Source organism: Nesoenas mayeri, assembly GCF_963082525.1.
Source record: "Nesoenas mayeri genome assembly, chromosome: 5".
In the NCBI taxonomy this organism is placed as follows: Eukaryota; Metazoa; Chordata; class Aves; order Columbiformes; family Columbidae; genus Nesoenas; species Nesoenas mayeri.
The window spans coordinates 27,435,212-27,450,154 of record NC_137548.1 but is presented as its reverse complement, the minus strand read 5'-3'; positions in this window follow the sequence as shown (position 1 = coordinate 27,450,154).

The following is a 14,943-nucleotide window of genomic DNA, read 5'->3' as shown; positions in this document are numbered from 1 at the left end:
TTTCAAGTAACACAATTTGTAACTAGATGGAGAAGGTTAGGTAGAAATACAACTAATTTCTCTTCAAATCAATGGTAGCAGGAACTATTCCTGGAGAGAAGCAGCAAGTGTGACCTGGGATGGTTCCATTTTTTCTCTCCCTCCTCCCCATTTACTCTACACTGTAGAGTAATCACTTTTCCTCACGCTTACCTGGCTGGGAGAAAAGGAAAGCCCGCCAAGCCCCATAGGAAGCTCTGTCAGACCTTGTGGTGTAGCTGCTGTTTGATATGTGTTATGTACGCTGTGATGAATGTCATTAAACTAAATGAAATAAATGTCATAAAACTAAATTAATTCATTTCAGTTATGAAAAGTCTGTGGAAAGTTTCTGCTTTTACAGGAAATGTTGATTTTTTTTTGTTTGTTTTTTTCTTGAAGTACAGCTCCCTGTTTTTTAATATAAGACCATAATTTTTGAGATAAAGAAGAAACCCTTCTTTAATCAAAACAGAAAAGCATACATAATAAATTGCGGTGGCTTTCAGATTAACTTGCTTTCTGCTTCAGCTGTTTTGTCAGGAAATGAGTATATTATGCACCATGATTACAAACAAAAGCTCTGACAATGACAAAAGATAAAGCTAATTGAGCAAGGGTTTTTTTACCCTATGGCCCAAGCAGTGCAAACAACCACCCCATTGAAAACTTCTTGCAGGCAGCAACATTCTCCTCAGCAGGGCAGCAGGACCCATGCTCTTCCCAGCTCCAGGAAGGTGATGTTCTCTCTTAAATCCATGCACCATTTTTTGTACTATTGATATTTAAATGACAATCATTTATGCAAAATAAAATTAATTTTTGTGATCTTTTGTAGATAACAAGAATCACTGGAAGAGACAGAGAGGCTACTAGAGACACTGGAAGCTCTATGGTGGCCATCTAGCAGACATGTTATAGCCACATGGACAGAAAGGGTATACCCATGGCTAGGAGACCATGCTTAAAAGTAGCTACTTACATGCTGCTATGGTGTTAAAAAGAGAAACCCATCTGGATTATTTTTTTATTAATGCATTTGGGTGAAAAAATTCAAAATATGTCTATTCTCATGTTGATACCAGCCTCCTCCAGACAGGAGAAAAAAATTTGCTTAAAATAACAGCTGGTATTAGAACAAGAGTAAAATACATTTGCCACATAAATTAAATAATTGTAATCAGAAGAGTGGAGTTATCACACTAAGAGGATTACAGTGAACAGATGAAACCTGTGTACAACATAATCAAATTGTCAACATTGTTTAGCGTAGTCCTACTTTTATTCATTTTCCGGATTTTCTGATTAATTTAAATCATGGTTAATTGAGTAATGAAACATTCAGAAAAGTTCAGGTAGAAGAACAATTTGCTGGAGGCAATTTTGACTTGTTCTTGTTAAGACACAGTTCACTAGATTCAATACATTAGTAAAAAAGTCTGAAAGACTATTAGAAGAAAAATGGTATTTGTGACTGAGGGGTGTTTAAATTGTGAAGCTACTCTGAAGGGCTAAGTAGCACATAGTACCAAAACCCCAAAGCACTAATAAGATTGGTTTTATATGTTATACAACATATAGAAACCCAAGGAATTTCCAAGGAGGAATATCCAGGGACTAGGAGAAAGCAGTAGCTGTTCTGTAAAACACCTTCTGTTCTGATTATTTTATTTGCTGATATTGCTGAGTGACAATAAGGAAAAGCCAGTAACGAATAAAAGTTTATTATGTTGTCCTTGTTGATCAGCTTTTGTCTTCTCCAAGTTCAGCAGTCTGGTTTGGGGCCAGAGAATCTATTCATGCTCAATTAGGCTCAGCCCAGACTTGGGAAAAGAACCAGTTCTTGCAGGCGGGGAAAGAGACTAGTTGTGGCAGGGAGGGCAGCCAGAAATATTGCAAAATGAGACAAAGAACATCTGTTTGCACAGGGTGGGCAGGCACGTGTGCACAGAAAGTTACTGGACGGCAGTTGTAAGTGGACCCTGCAGTTTAGTAGGTTGATTAGGTTAACTCTGCTGAAAATATTGTTCTTTGTCATTAATTGTGATTTTCTTGTCCAGACTTGTTTGTTTTGTTTTGTTTTGTTTTGTTTTGTTTTGTTTTGCTTTGTTTTGTTTTGTTTTGTGAGAACTTACTCAATCTTAAAGAATAGCCTTTCCAACTATGCAGCTGCTTTTTCTTTATCTTACTATATATTCATGAACTTGTCTTAAAAGTGCCAGCTATAAAATGGATAGTATAAGAAAATACATTTAACCTGATGTTCTGATAAAAGATACTGTCAAAAAAATTATAATTTTTTTAAATGGAAGCTGATGAGTCAAAAATGGACAATCTAAATACTATTGCTCCAAATGGTAGAGGTGGCAAAATGATGCTAGAGTACATTATTCCACTCCACTAGATGAAGTGACTTTCAAGGACTGATTAGCTCCATGTCTGAGAGGGTTAGCCCCCTGACTGTTATAACAAGTGCCTATGAAAGGGACAGCTGGTCTGACAACTAGCTATGCCAACCGTGAAGTTATTTCAATACTTTCTCTGTTAACAAGTTGATTAATCCCATCATCATTTTGAAAACCTATTTTATATTGAATAAATCATTTTCTAATAAAGAGCAGTTAGGAGGTGTAAAACTTTGACTTCTACTCAAGGATGCTATCAGCTCCTCTGCAGATTTTACCATTGCAGCCTCTCTGCAAGTTCTCTGTGCTGAAGATGTTTCTTTCCACACTGACTGTAAAGTTTTATTTTAAAAATGTAGCCTTTAATATCCAAGTGACAACATCACATAATGAATCTTCTGCAGTGAAGACATGCAAATTTTACTGTAAACACCAATGTTAAATGTCTCCATTATTTCTATTCCTTCTCCTATTTTTTCCCCTTGCTACTGCTGTTAAGCCAAACATGAAACAAACAAATGACTGCTGCCTCTGGGGCCACATGACAAATGCATCACTACACACAAGGGAAAGCTCCAATATAATGTCTCGCATTTGCGACATCATGTAATTGTTTGGAGCATTTAAGAGATTGTAGACAGCCTGTGAGGAAGAAAAAAGGCCCCAATTAGCTAGGGAAAGTGCTCATTTATGTACTCGGAAATGCAAAGATTTGAAAAATACAGAGCTTAACGTTCAGTCGAACTGCAGTGAGGCAAAGATTCTGTGAAATTATAAACATCATAATAAACATTTTGTTTTCATAAAGCAGTTCTTATAAAGGCATATCATTAAAAGCCATCCTCAAATTGAGGAAAAAAAAAAAAACCAAGCAAAAAGATGAAGCTATAATTTTTCAGAAGTCTGGGATTTCATATACATTTAAACATAAATTGCTTTTTAAGGCAAAGCTATTTCGTACTGAGAAGCTGTAGCTTAATAACTTAGAGGAGACAAAATCAGACAAAATTAATAAGTAGCATCTTGGAGAGAAAAAGATACATTAATAAGAACCAGAAATGTTGAAATCCCTATATTGTACATAACTGATAAAACTATATAAATCAAATATATCTCTGGGAACTGGGAAGTGGAGATGTTCTTCCTTTAGCTTTCAGATGGACTCCTGTACTAAAAGAGAGGTCCTTTAGCTGACAGTAGTTGTGAAACTGTTAAAAACCTCCTATGGATATTCCAGTTAAGCAATTCTCCACACTCACGAGTGAGGTGTCCGCCCACGTATTGAGAGGAAGGTTAGTAATGGCTGGTCGGGCTGGGGATGTTTGGTCCGCCTGGAATGTGAGGCTCTGTACACACAAAGGCTTCAGTTAGTTGTGCAGAGTCCTTTTCCTGGTAGTAATGAGGGTTTCATCCCTTTGTGGCTTATTTATTGTTTTTCTAACATTTTCCTCAAGCCCAGAAGGTGTTTTTACCTTGCCTTCCAAAGGGACAGTTGTTGATCAGAGAGCAGTTTGGATGACAACATCACAACTGCCCATTGAGTTTGTGGGGGGGACAAGTACAGAAAGGGGAAATCTATATTTTGAAGAACCCCCAAGCACAAATCAGAAGTCTAACTGTAAAAGCTGTCCCTCTTGCAGAGAAGGGACTTTTCTCACATGTGCAGTGCAATGATAGGGAATGTGCCCTTGGACTGAAGTGGTCAAGTAAGACCACTCCCCTTATCAAACAGCTAGAGAGAGAAGTATATTTGTGGTGGGGTAATGGTGTTGGGAAAAGTGGAATAATTGCATTTCCAACTTTCTTGCCACCCCCTGCACTTTTACAAATCCTTGTGTTGTCTATTTTGTAGTTTATAAATAAATAATTGTATTTGCTTGTAAAACAAGTGGTTTCAAGGTGACTGGTGCTCCATTTCTGGTTATGGTGAGCCTTGAAATTGTGGTTCTGAGGCAACTCTGAAACATATTGCTCTAAGAAATGTACAGGGTAATTGAAGACACCTTCCCTAAGCTACAAGACAGCAGTAGTTTTACGGGGATGCTCATGGAGGAACAATCTTCTGGAGACCATTAAGAACTAGGAGAAGGTGTCCTGGCTTAGAGGAGGTCATGATATGCATTCATGATCCCAGGGAAATTGAGATGTTCCCTTTAGGGATTTCAGCCTTACCTTAGTCTGGGTAAGAAGGATGTTGCTGAATTTCTCATTTGTATTACCAGTAAAGATTTTTTTCTCCACCTTTCCTTCAAGAAGCTACCACTCCAATGTCCCCTGGTTTGAAATCATGCTTTGTTGTGAAGATCATGAAACAATACAGGCTTTGTGTTCAATAACCTTGGGAAAAGGCTGGTGTCCTATTTCCTGCCTTGTTTCTTATAATCATCAGAAAAAGCCTCCTACACACAGGTATCACAAGACACAGCCTGGACTCGGTCTATCCTCTGCCTAAGGGAATCTAAGTGCAGGTTTCTGATATGCAGAGTTATCAGTCCATAGAAAGGGTAGGGGATAAGACAAACCTTCTGTTTCTTCTGAGACATTCACTTCTGCAGAAAGATCTGAAGTTTCCCTGGGCTGGGGAGGGAAGAACTGGGAGAAATGACAGCTCTTCAGCCCAGTGCTTGAGATGTCCACCTGCTAAAGATGGGCTTCCCAATTTCAACCCTCGGTTCAGGACTATCTCAGGACTTCACCCCGTGACTGTTTAATGTGTCCTTTGCATGCTGATAAAAACAACACTTGCTGCTGCAGGTTTTTTGCAGTAATCATTGCAAATAATAAAGCTGCAACTCCTCTAGCTCTTCCCAATGAATCAGGGCCTGCCTTTCACCACATGGTGACAAGGAAGGTTTTGTACTGGGAACACAAAAAATTAGACGTTTGTAACAGAGACTGAAATGCACATATTTTTTTACTAACACAGTGTACAGAACAGTGAAAATAGTTTCATCTATTTAGATTATTTCAATTTGATTCTTTCCAGTTTTTTATGATAAAGATATGAGTAATGCACAATAAAACATCTTTTTAATTGTTTGTGTTAAATAAGTGAATGACAACACTGCATGCTAAAATAGTAGAATAAATTTATGAATGTTTCTTAAAAAAAAGAAAATTCCTCTTCAAATATTGAATATTTTTCTTCTCCTACAGAAATGTGTGTGTAGTGTATTTTTAAGGTATCTGATAGTTAAGCAAGATATCATTTACCTGGGACTCTGAAAATTTTTATGGTGTATAGTCATAGAATTTGAGAATTGTTTAGGTTGGAAAAGTCCTTTAAGATCTTCAAGTCCAACCTTTATCTAGCACTGCCAAGTATGAACATGGAGACGTTCCATTAAGGGCTATTTTGCATTTTTAAGATCTCACACTCTTAGCTGGCCTTTTTCAGGCCATAAGCACACCTAGTTAAGTACACATGCAGAATTACAAATTTGTTTCATTTGCCCTATCTCATTCTTCTCAAACTAGAGGAAAGAAGCACTATCACAGTAATAGCAATGACTAGAAAAGAAGAAAATAAAAGCTGAAAGTTCTAATCAAAACTGTAATCAGAAAGATGACAAATGGTGAAGATTATTAAATTTTCTTTGCTCCCTTGATGAATTTAATAAAGAACTAATCAAAGATCATTAGAAGGCTTTTGTGCTTGGTGTGCATTGTAACCGGATTGCAATCGGAATTTATGTTTTAGTGGTTATCTAGGGTTGAATTCGACATGTAAATATAGAAAAGAGATATCTCTACCATTTTTCTTTGAAAATATTTATTTTAAAATGTCAAACCATTGCATGTTGCTTCTATGCTTTACACCATAAAAGCAGATCATCTTTCACTGTAGTTAGAAATTTTAAACTTAATATCAGTGTTTAGTTTGAATTTTCTAATGCTCTTCCATTATTTCTTCTTTTAATTTTGCAGGAAAATTAGAAAATAGACCTTTATTTCCCAGGCAATTCTGTAAGTATCTCTATTGCTAGGAATACTGACAACTCACAGAGTATCATAATTTAAAAAAAAAAAAAAAAAAAAGAAAAAAAAGAAAAAAAAAGAATTCACCTTTGGCAAATCTCCAGGGTTAATTTATCATTCCTAAATTTTAAAGGGTGCTTTAAATCTCCTTTTCATATAGCTTATTTGGTGCTGAAGTAGTAATACTCATTAGATACAGTAACTGAAGGCCCTATAGTATGAACCATCTTTGTTTCTTATTTCTAACTCTTGATCCTTGCAGTCTCAGGTGGCATGATGAGAGATTTTACTTTTCTCCTTTGGGTGAAGTATAATTAAAAGGATAACTGATGTTTGAATATGCTGGAAGAACATGTACAATTGAAAAACTTAATTTATAGTTAGCAAGAGTAATGGTATGAAAAAAAATCTTCATGCTCTTTTTAAGGTAACTCTTTGGAGACTCTAGTTAGCTGGTGATTTATAACCAGGTGGTTGGTTCTGACAGGGTAGAGGAGCTGACTATTCATCTCATTTCCACTCACCCTTCATGTTACCTGGGCAGTTTCTGTCTCCCTAGCTGGAAAGTGCTTACAATAGTGTACTTACAATTCCTGACCTTGACATCTGATCTGTTTGTCTGCCTCTGAATAGGTTTTTGCTTTTACCATTGTTTTAGCATTTGGGGACATTTCTTGCAGTAACGTGTAAATATTAAATTAATTAAAGAGTTAAGAGCCATGAATCTGGTGTTATAGGATAAAGTGGGATCTAAAGCGGCTTAATATGACACTTCATCATTTCTGGGGGAACAACATCGATATTTAAAATTAAATTGTTAGGACTGTGAAAGACACATTAAAAATTATTAGGGTACTTCAGCAAGAAAGAGCAGAAGGCTATAACAAAAGAAGTAAGCATGTCCACTGCAAAGAAATCTAACTCAAATCTAGGCACTACATATCACCACGTCAGAAATCATCATTGTCCTTACTAAACGGGATGCTATGGGATGCTACAGCTTGCATTTTTTTAATTTATTTTGTATTGTTTTGTTTATTTAGGATGTAGGAATATCTCTATGTTGTTAACAACTTGAAAGAATGATTTGAACAAACATTGATTTGCTACCTCCCAAAAAAAAGGGCTACTTTAAGTCTTATCCAACTCCACTGAAAGGAATGGGGGACTCTTTTTGGTAACAGTGATATGCACAAGATTCTTAGGGTATTTATTATGACATGACTGTAGTATTTTTGGAGTTACTGTCTCTTGTGCCGTAAGAACTGTACATAGACATGCAGAAGCAAATCAGCTGTTCAGGTGCTCAGAAAGAAGTAAAATTATCATGCAGTATCTATTACAGATGCAACTATAACCCATTGTTTGAATGTGCAGTGTCCAAAATTATGAGTAGGCTTTTCAATATAAAATTTGTTAAAGAAAATAGGATATTAGCGTCCAAAATAAATGCATGATGGTTTCAGGAATAACTCTTTCTAGGACTAGTAAGATATGGGATCAGGATTAGAAGGCAAAGTTAGCTTTGCTTGATTCCATATTATTGAGAAATGGAAAGTGAGAGAAAGCTTGGCCTCTGTGAACTAGCAGGGGATGTAAATTACTACCTGTGTAATGAACAGGTCAATAATTTCAAAGCTAATGTAACTCGACCGCATCATCAAATCTACAGACGTTGGAAAATGTCAAATAATGGTGAAATCCTAGCAGAAACACTTTCTGGCATTCAATATGCATAAACTGTAATTGTCTGCTAAGCAATAAATCATTTTAGTTCTTTTAACAGAGAAAGAGGAAATCCTTTGGATGTGAAGGACCATTCAAGGACAGGAGAACCCCTGACCCCCCAGTGCAGGCTGGCTGCATCCCCCTGCCTCTCATAGGGAACAGCCCCAGGCTTAATCTGTGTGTGGCACAGACCACGGAGGTACCTGTGCCATCAGCATCACCTGGGTGGCTTCTTTGAAGGACCTGGGAGGTCCATGAGCAAGTGAGCATGGCTGCAGTGTGGTTGGCTCAGGGCACAGGAAGGACACAGGGAGTGGGTCACACTCACAGTACAGACACAGTGTCATGTCCCTTCAACAAACAAGGGAGGACAGTGAAAGACCCCAAACCAAATACTGTACTTGCTTTCATCGTCTACAGATGTTTTAAATATTTTTGTAGTCTGTAGATTGTTGAATATATATGTGATTAGCAACTGCTCTATAATTCTAAAGTTTGGCTACACTGTTCTTAAGGTTGTGGAACAAGTTGAAAAAGGTTTTGCATATCAAAGCTAGGAATCTACTGATAGAGACCTATGCAGCTAAAAATGTGAAGCCAGGCAACTTGAATGCAGAGAAATGACCTAAAATGAATTCAGCCTCTGTATGGCCATATGATTTCCCAGGACCAGCCACAGAAAATGAGGTATTGATGAATAGGAAGACAAAGGATGGAAAGAACATTTTTCTTGGGAACCTGCAGCACTTCATGTTCTGATTTAAAATCCAGTAAATCATGAGTCTGTGTCTAATAAATATAACTCCTAGACCATAAATAGCCAGGAAAGATCCTGCACATCATTAGGGTAAACTGGGAAGGTACTTGATATCAATGGTCTCAGACGACATTGCAATGATAAATGAAAATATTTTCTTCTTCCAAGTAACAATATTTAATGGAAAGGGGTAAAAGAAAGCTATTAAATATTGACAATGGGAACATAATATCAGGAAAACTGGGGTTTAGATAATTTCTAGAAATACTATAAAATTCAGCACAAAAGCACCTGCATTTTCCCAAGTGCCCTCCAAATTCATGTAGTGTGGAGATTATCAGATTCACGTTGCCAGTATTCAACACGATATGTGACCATTTATGCTTGTTTGCAAAATATTTGCATGACTGTACTCAGCACATGGCACAGTACTACAGAAAATGTTTTCAAGAGGCAACTTCTTCCAGGTTTTCTTTCCCATGTAGAAGGAACCCTCTGCTGGAGACATGGTTCCTTCCGGCTTATAGTCCATAAATCTAGGAGACATGGAGTGAAGCGCTTATAGTTGTATGGGCAGCTGCATCATGCCCCTGTGTCCTCCTATGATGTGCCAAGGGAAAAGAAGGTCTGTGGTTAGGGTGGACAGGCCATTGTTGAGGGACCTACAACATGAAAACCTGCCTGCATAACACAGAGCTGCTGTGAGGCTCCTCTGAATGCCACCTAGCTGGAAACTGAGCATGTTCCTAAGAAATCACAATAAAACTTGCTTTTATAATTCCTAGACTGCCACTACTACCCTCAGCAAAGTTTTTCAGTGGCTGATTAGCATCACTACAGAAGTGCCATACCTCATTTCAAGCTTGAATTTGCCTTGGTCCAACTTTCAGCAGTTATAGCTGCCATTTCCTTGGCAGACTGCAGAGCCCTTTATTACAGTTTTGATTCCTACACAGACACTTGTAGACTGTGATGAATTTGCTATTTAGTATCTACTCCCTGTAGTAGCTAAATAAATACAACATAGTCTTCTGCTCTACAAGATATTTACTATCCTTTTTTTTTTTTTTTAATTGCCATGCATCTAGCCTTGAATCGGGTGAATACAAATCTTTTACTTAAGCCCCAGATCTCGTGTCCACTCCTTTTCAGTTTGACTAGAAAATCCAATAAGAAATAATAGACCTATATCTATTATTCACTTTTATTTTATTGGGGAATTTTCGAAGTGCATCTGAGTGTACAGACACTGTGGAGGCCAAGGACTGAATGTAGCCTGAATCTGAGGTGTTAATAGATTGACTTTTTTTTTTTTTTTTTCTTTTTTTCTTTTTTTTTTTGTATAACTGTCATTACTTTAAACTCATTGGGTCTTCTTTCTTCTTCAAGAGGAACAAAGGACATTCTAACTCTCCCCAAGAAATGGAAGGCTCCCAAAGGAAACAAAGAGATAGGCCATGTAAAATAAAAAATCCTCACCTTGCAACAGCGGGAGAGACTCAGTGTGTTTGTGTGGGGGGTTGTGCCCTCATGAATTGTGTGCATCGCTCCTGCACAGTGCCAGCACCACTTACATTCCCAGAGCCGGGCGGAGGCAGAGGAACGGGGGATGTGAGGAGGGGTAAAGCCTCTCCCTGCGCTGCGAAGCAGAAAAGAACAAAACCACTGCCTTGGAGCTGTGCTTGGTGTCAGCTTTGCTTTCGCTGTATTGGAGCCAGAGGCTGTACACTGCTTTGAGCTCAGGCTGCTGCGTGGAACCAGTCCTCTCAGCAGGGATATGTCACCTGGCTGTGGGAAGCATCCTGCACCCTTGTTGTGGTACCTGCAGTCTCCTGAGATCCCCATCCCATTCCTCTACTTGCATCAGGGCTTTTTCTTCCCCTGGTGAGAGCCAGAAAATAGTCCCGTAGCAGCAACTATACAGGGTGCTTTCTGCCTGGACATCTCAGCGTGCCTTGCCAGGATAATCCACCCAAGTCAAATCTAGATTTAACTGGCAACAAAGGACCAGTTCTGCCTTTCTGTTAGTTTTATGATTGATGATGTTTATTTAGTTTCTCACCTGTCACTGGCCTGGGATTGTATTGCAGGACAATAAGTATGAGCACAGCTATTTATAGATACAGCAGCAAAAGGATTAGTACCCATTCACTGTTTATTTCTAATTATTGTAACATTTTGAATTAGAGTAAAAAAGGGGGGAAAAATTGTTTTCTAGGCCTTTGTCATTACACCTAGGTAAAATAAGCCATGGCTGGGGAGAAAAGTCTATATTCAGATTACCCCCAAAGCACTGAGAAAACAAAGAGGTGCGAGGCAGGCAGGAGGCAGCAGGTGTGGTGTTGTAGCTCTCCCCTGCGCTTGGGAAACTGCTGCCACAGAAGGTACTTCTGTGCTGGAATCCAAGGTGTGATGGCAGCAGTTTGAACAGAGTCTTCTGCAGAAGTGGCTGCTCAGATCGCTGGGATGTGGGACATACTCTGTTTGCTGGATTGCATGCTTCTACTGCTTTCATTGCCTGAGGTAGCTGGATTGAAGCTGGAGTGGATGTGTTTCCAGATACTACACTGCTCTGCAGACACACACACACACATGTGCACACACACACACACATAGGCAGAGCCTGGAGTCCCTCACCCCTGTCTGCTCCTGTCCTCTCAGTGCCCTTTGCTTTAGCTAACAGCCTTGCACACACAGGCTGACGCTCACGGCCTGACTGCCTCTTGTACCCTGGCTGATCTCACAAATCAGGAATAGTTATCTACACAATATGGAGTGTACTGTTAAAAAGCACCTTCATATTAAAAATCATCACAGAACTCATTCAGACATGAATCAGCCTTGAACTCTGTTGTGAGTTTGGCAGACTGTTGCCTTGCATCATTTGTAACTGAGCAGACTTAGTGTAAGATGCTACTTTGTTTGTTTGTTCGTTTTGTTGTTGGTGGTTTTGTTTGTTTTTGCGTGTGGGTTTTTGTTTTGTTTTGTTCTGTTTTGTTTGTTTGTTTTGTTTTGTTTTTAAATATATGCCTGCATGGAGAGATGCCTTTCTCTATCAGTTCCTCTCCAGCCTATGTGCCTTCTGGTACTACACAGCAGTAAATAAGTGTCTGTTGTTCAGATGTTATTCTCCTTTCCCTTTTGTTCTAGTCAATTTTGTTGGTACAGTGTGAGAAAACAAGTCAAGAGACCAGGTTATAACGTTCTTTTCTAAGAGCCATAGTGAGTGTTACATTTGTACTTCTGACTTGTAGTCTTTTATTGCATAATAAAAAGTGAAGAAGCCAAGTACTTTGTTATTTGAGTAGAAAATACTTGTGCCCACAATTTAACCCTTCAAGCAATATGTAGGAATCAGAGTGTAATCCATAGTTTTTCAAATTATTGAAGGCATTGCAGTGCAACACTTCCTATAGTTTTACAGTCCCAGCAAGCTGGTTGTAAAATACATCTTAGTGCTTTTATATTTTTAACTGACTTTTCTTCACATAATGATTTGTGGAAGCATAGCATGCTCAGCCTGCTCATAAAACAGGCAGTGTAACTATAATGGAAATCACGAAGATGCTTGAGTCTTGGACCAAATATTATCATTCTATGTGTCAACGATCACTTTAATGTGTTAATAAAGACACAGCTGAGTAGACATTACTAGTTAGCAACTTGTGGCCATTGAAGGCATTTTTTCATACTCATCTCCTTAAATATCTCAGTTAAATTATGCAGACAAATTTACATCCTAGCCCATTTCATAAAATCTGAAGAAATAGTTAAGGAGTTAAATGAAATATTCCTATTTAGAACAGAATGAGTTGTGGGTGCTTTTCATGTAAAATTACCCCTCATTTACAAATCTTGTGGAAAAAAATAAATAGAAAGCATTTTTTAAACTTATATCCTGTTGGTACATTTTTACATGGGGTGTAACTTTAACACAGCTCATCAGAGTGATTAGCTATTTACCATTTAAATCATGGTGAAAGTATCTTAAAACTTCTTTTGTGCTCTTATCACTTTTTAAGGAGCACATTTATACACAAATTACTTGGCATCTCTCTATCAAGGCTTTGATCTCCTACACCATCAATTGTTGGCTCAGGTACAAGAGACTGTAAAATATACAAAGCTGTCTGCTCCAGACTCCAGTTGAAATAAAAGAGGAGGCTGTTTATACACAGCTACTCATTAGCTAAGTCAGTCAATATTTACATGTTGCAAGTATAATGTCTTCTTTATGTTAGATAAATTATTTAATTCAACCTCTATGAAACTTCCTTTCAAGAGACTAACGTTTGCAAATAAATAACTTTCTAGTTCCTTAACCATAATCATAGCCCGAATACAATTTTTTTCTGTGTTTGTTTGTGTTTTTTTGTTTTGTTTTGTTTTGTTTTATCCCAAATACTTGCTTAGCTTTGGTAAAACTTGGTGGAGTGTTTTACCATTGATACTTAAAGCCATTTATGATTTTGTTGCCATATAAAGTGTTGTTTTTAAATGTCATCAAACTGGCCAACAAGCTTTCATGTTGTGTTACATACATTTTCCAAGTTCACTGTTAATCTTGGAGACTACCAACTTAGGACACCATCATGTGAGAATCATTGTTCAAGTCTATAGGAGCTTGTGGTTGCTAGCATAGCCGGTGTCTTGCTGACAGAAATGCATGTAATGCGTTAGGTGACATACATCTGCTGGTGACTTGTTTTTCGATTAACACTTTCTAAAAAATTAGGGCAGTGGCTTTCTCCATTTGTGGCCATCTCTCTGTTAGGACGTTTTGTTGATCTCTAACCTGATTCTGTTCTGGCCCATCAAGTCAGCTGTAGGCAGAGGAAGAGCTCAGAGCTCCGTGTCTTATTATTTTACTACTTGAAATGGCACACGAATGTAATGATTGCAGATGATTATAACAATAAACAAGACATTAGCAGCACCTTTCGGAAAGAAAAGGGAATGAGGGGGAAAGGATTTTTGGCTTTACGTAGATACAAGAAAATACAGAATTGTGCTCATGTGTTTTCAGATACAGAAGGCGTTAAATCCTGAACTAAAGCTAAATCTCCAATAATATAAAAATTATCATGGGTTTGTGTGGATTTTTTTTTCATTAAGATACATTCAGACTCCTTTCAGCATGTGGGTCAAAAGCTTTTTTTTTTTTTTTGCATTTGTATATGCACATAAAGAAAAATATTTTCCTGCTATTGTGTATTTCTAGCTGTTTTTTTTGTATAGTCCTATCATTCTTGTAACATTTCTGTGGTGAATTATGTTAGTGGCATTTTTGTGTGTTTCAAAATACGTTTCAGAGATGTAAGAATGCAAGCGACATTATTTGCAGATGTCACCTCTGACGGTTTTAGAATTTTTCTGAGTTTCTTCGGTGGCTCTAGTAATGACTGTTATCTTCAGCATTATTATACTCACTAGTTGGTTGTATATAGCCATTATTTCCTTAGTGAAAGTCCTTAGCAGTATGTCACTAAAGCTCCTGTGTCCTAAACAGGTAAACAAAGAGAGTTTTGCATGGGGAACACAAATGTAGGTTAGATTTATTTTAGAGAAAAGTAGAACATAAAGCAATATTTTCCATTTCGTAGTGCTTAAAGAAGGGAGAATAAATGGTTTTATTCTTGCTCTACCCTGAATCTTCTATTTGAGGATGTTCCTAGAAATTCCAGTGGTGCCAGTGATTTATTAACACATCAAAGATTTATGACCCACCCACTTTTCATCTTCCGATGCAATTCATCTGCTTACAGATATTGCAGCCTTGGAGAGCCATATAAAATTAAACACATGCAGGTGAATTGTTAGAAGAGATGTGACTGAAAGAGCATGGTCCACGCTCTTAAGCTATCTGAGGGGCCGATACAAACCCCTCTTGCTTTGCTGGCTCCCAGCAAGCTGAAGGGATCACTGGTGTGGCCTGCAAACACAGTGAGTCCTCATGGCTTGGTTCTATGCTGGTTCCTTGTGGGGGTCACGACTCTGCACTGGGTTCCCCCTCCATCAACCTGCTGTCCACTTGCACAGAGTCCAGCTGCAGCAGGC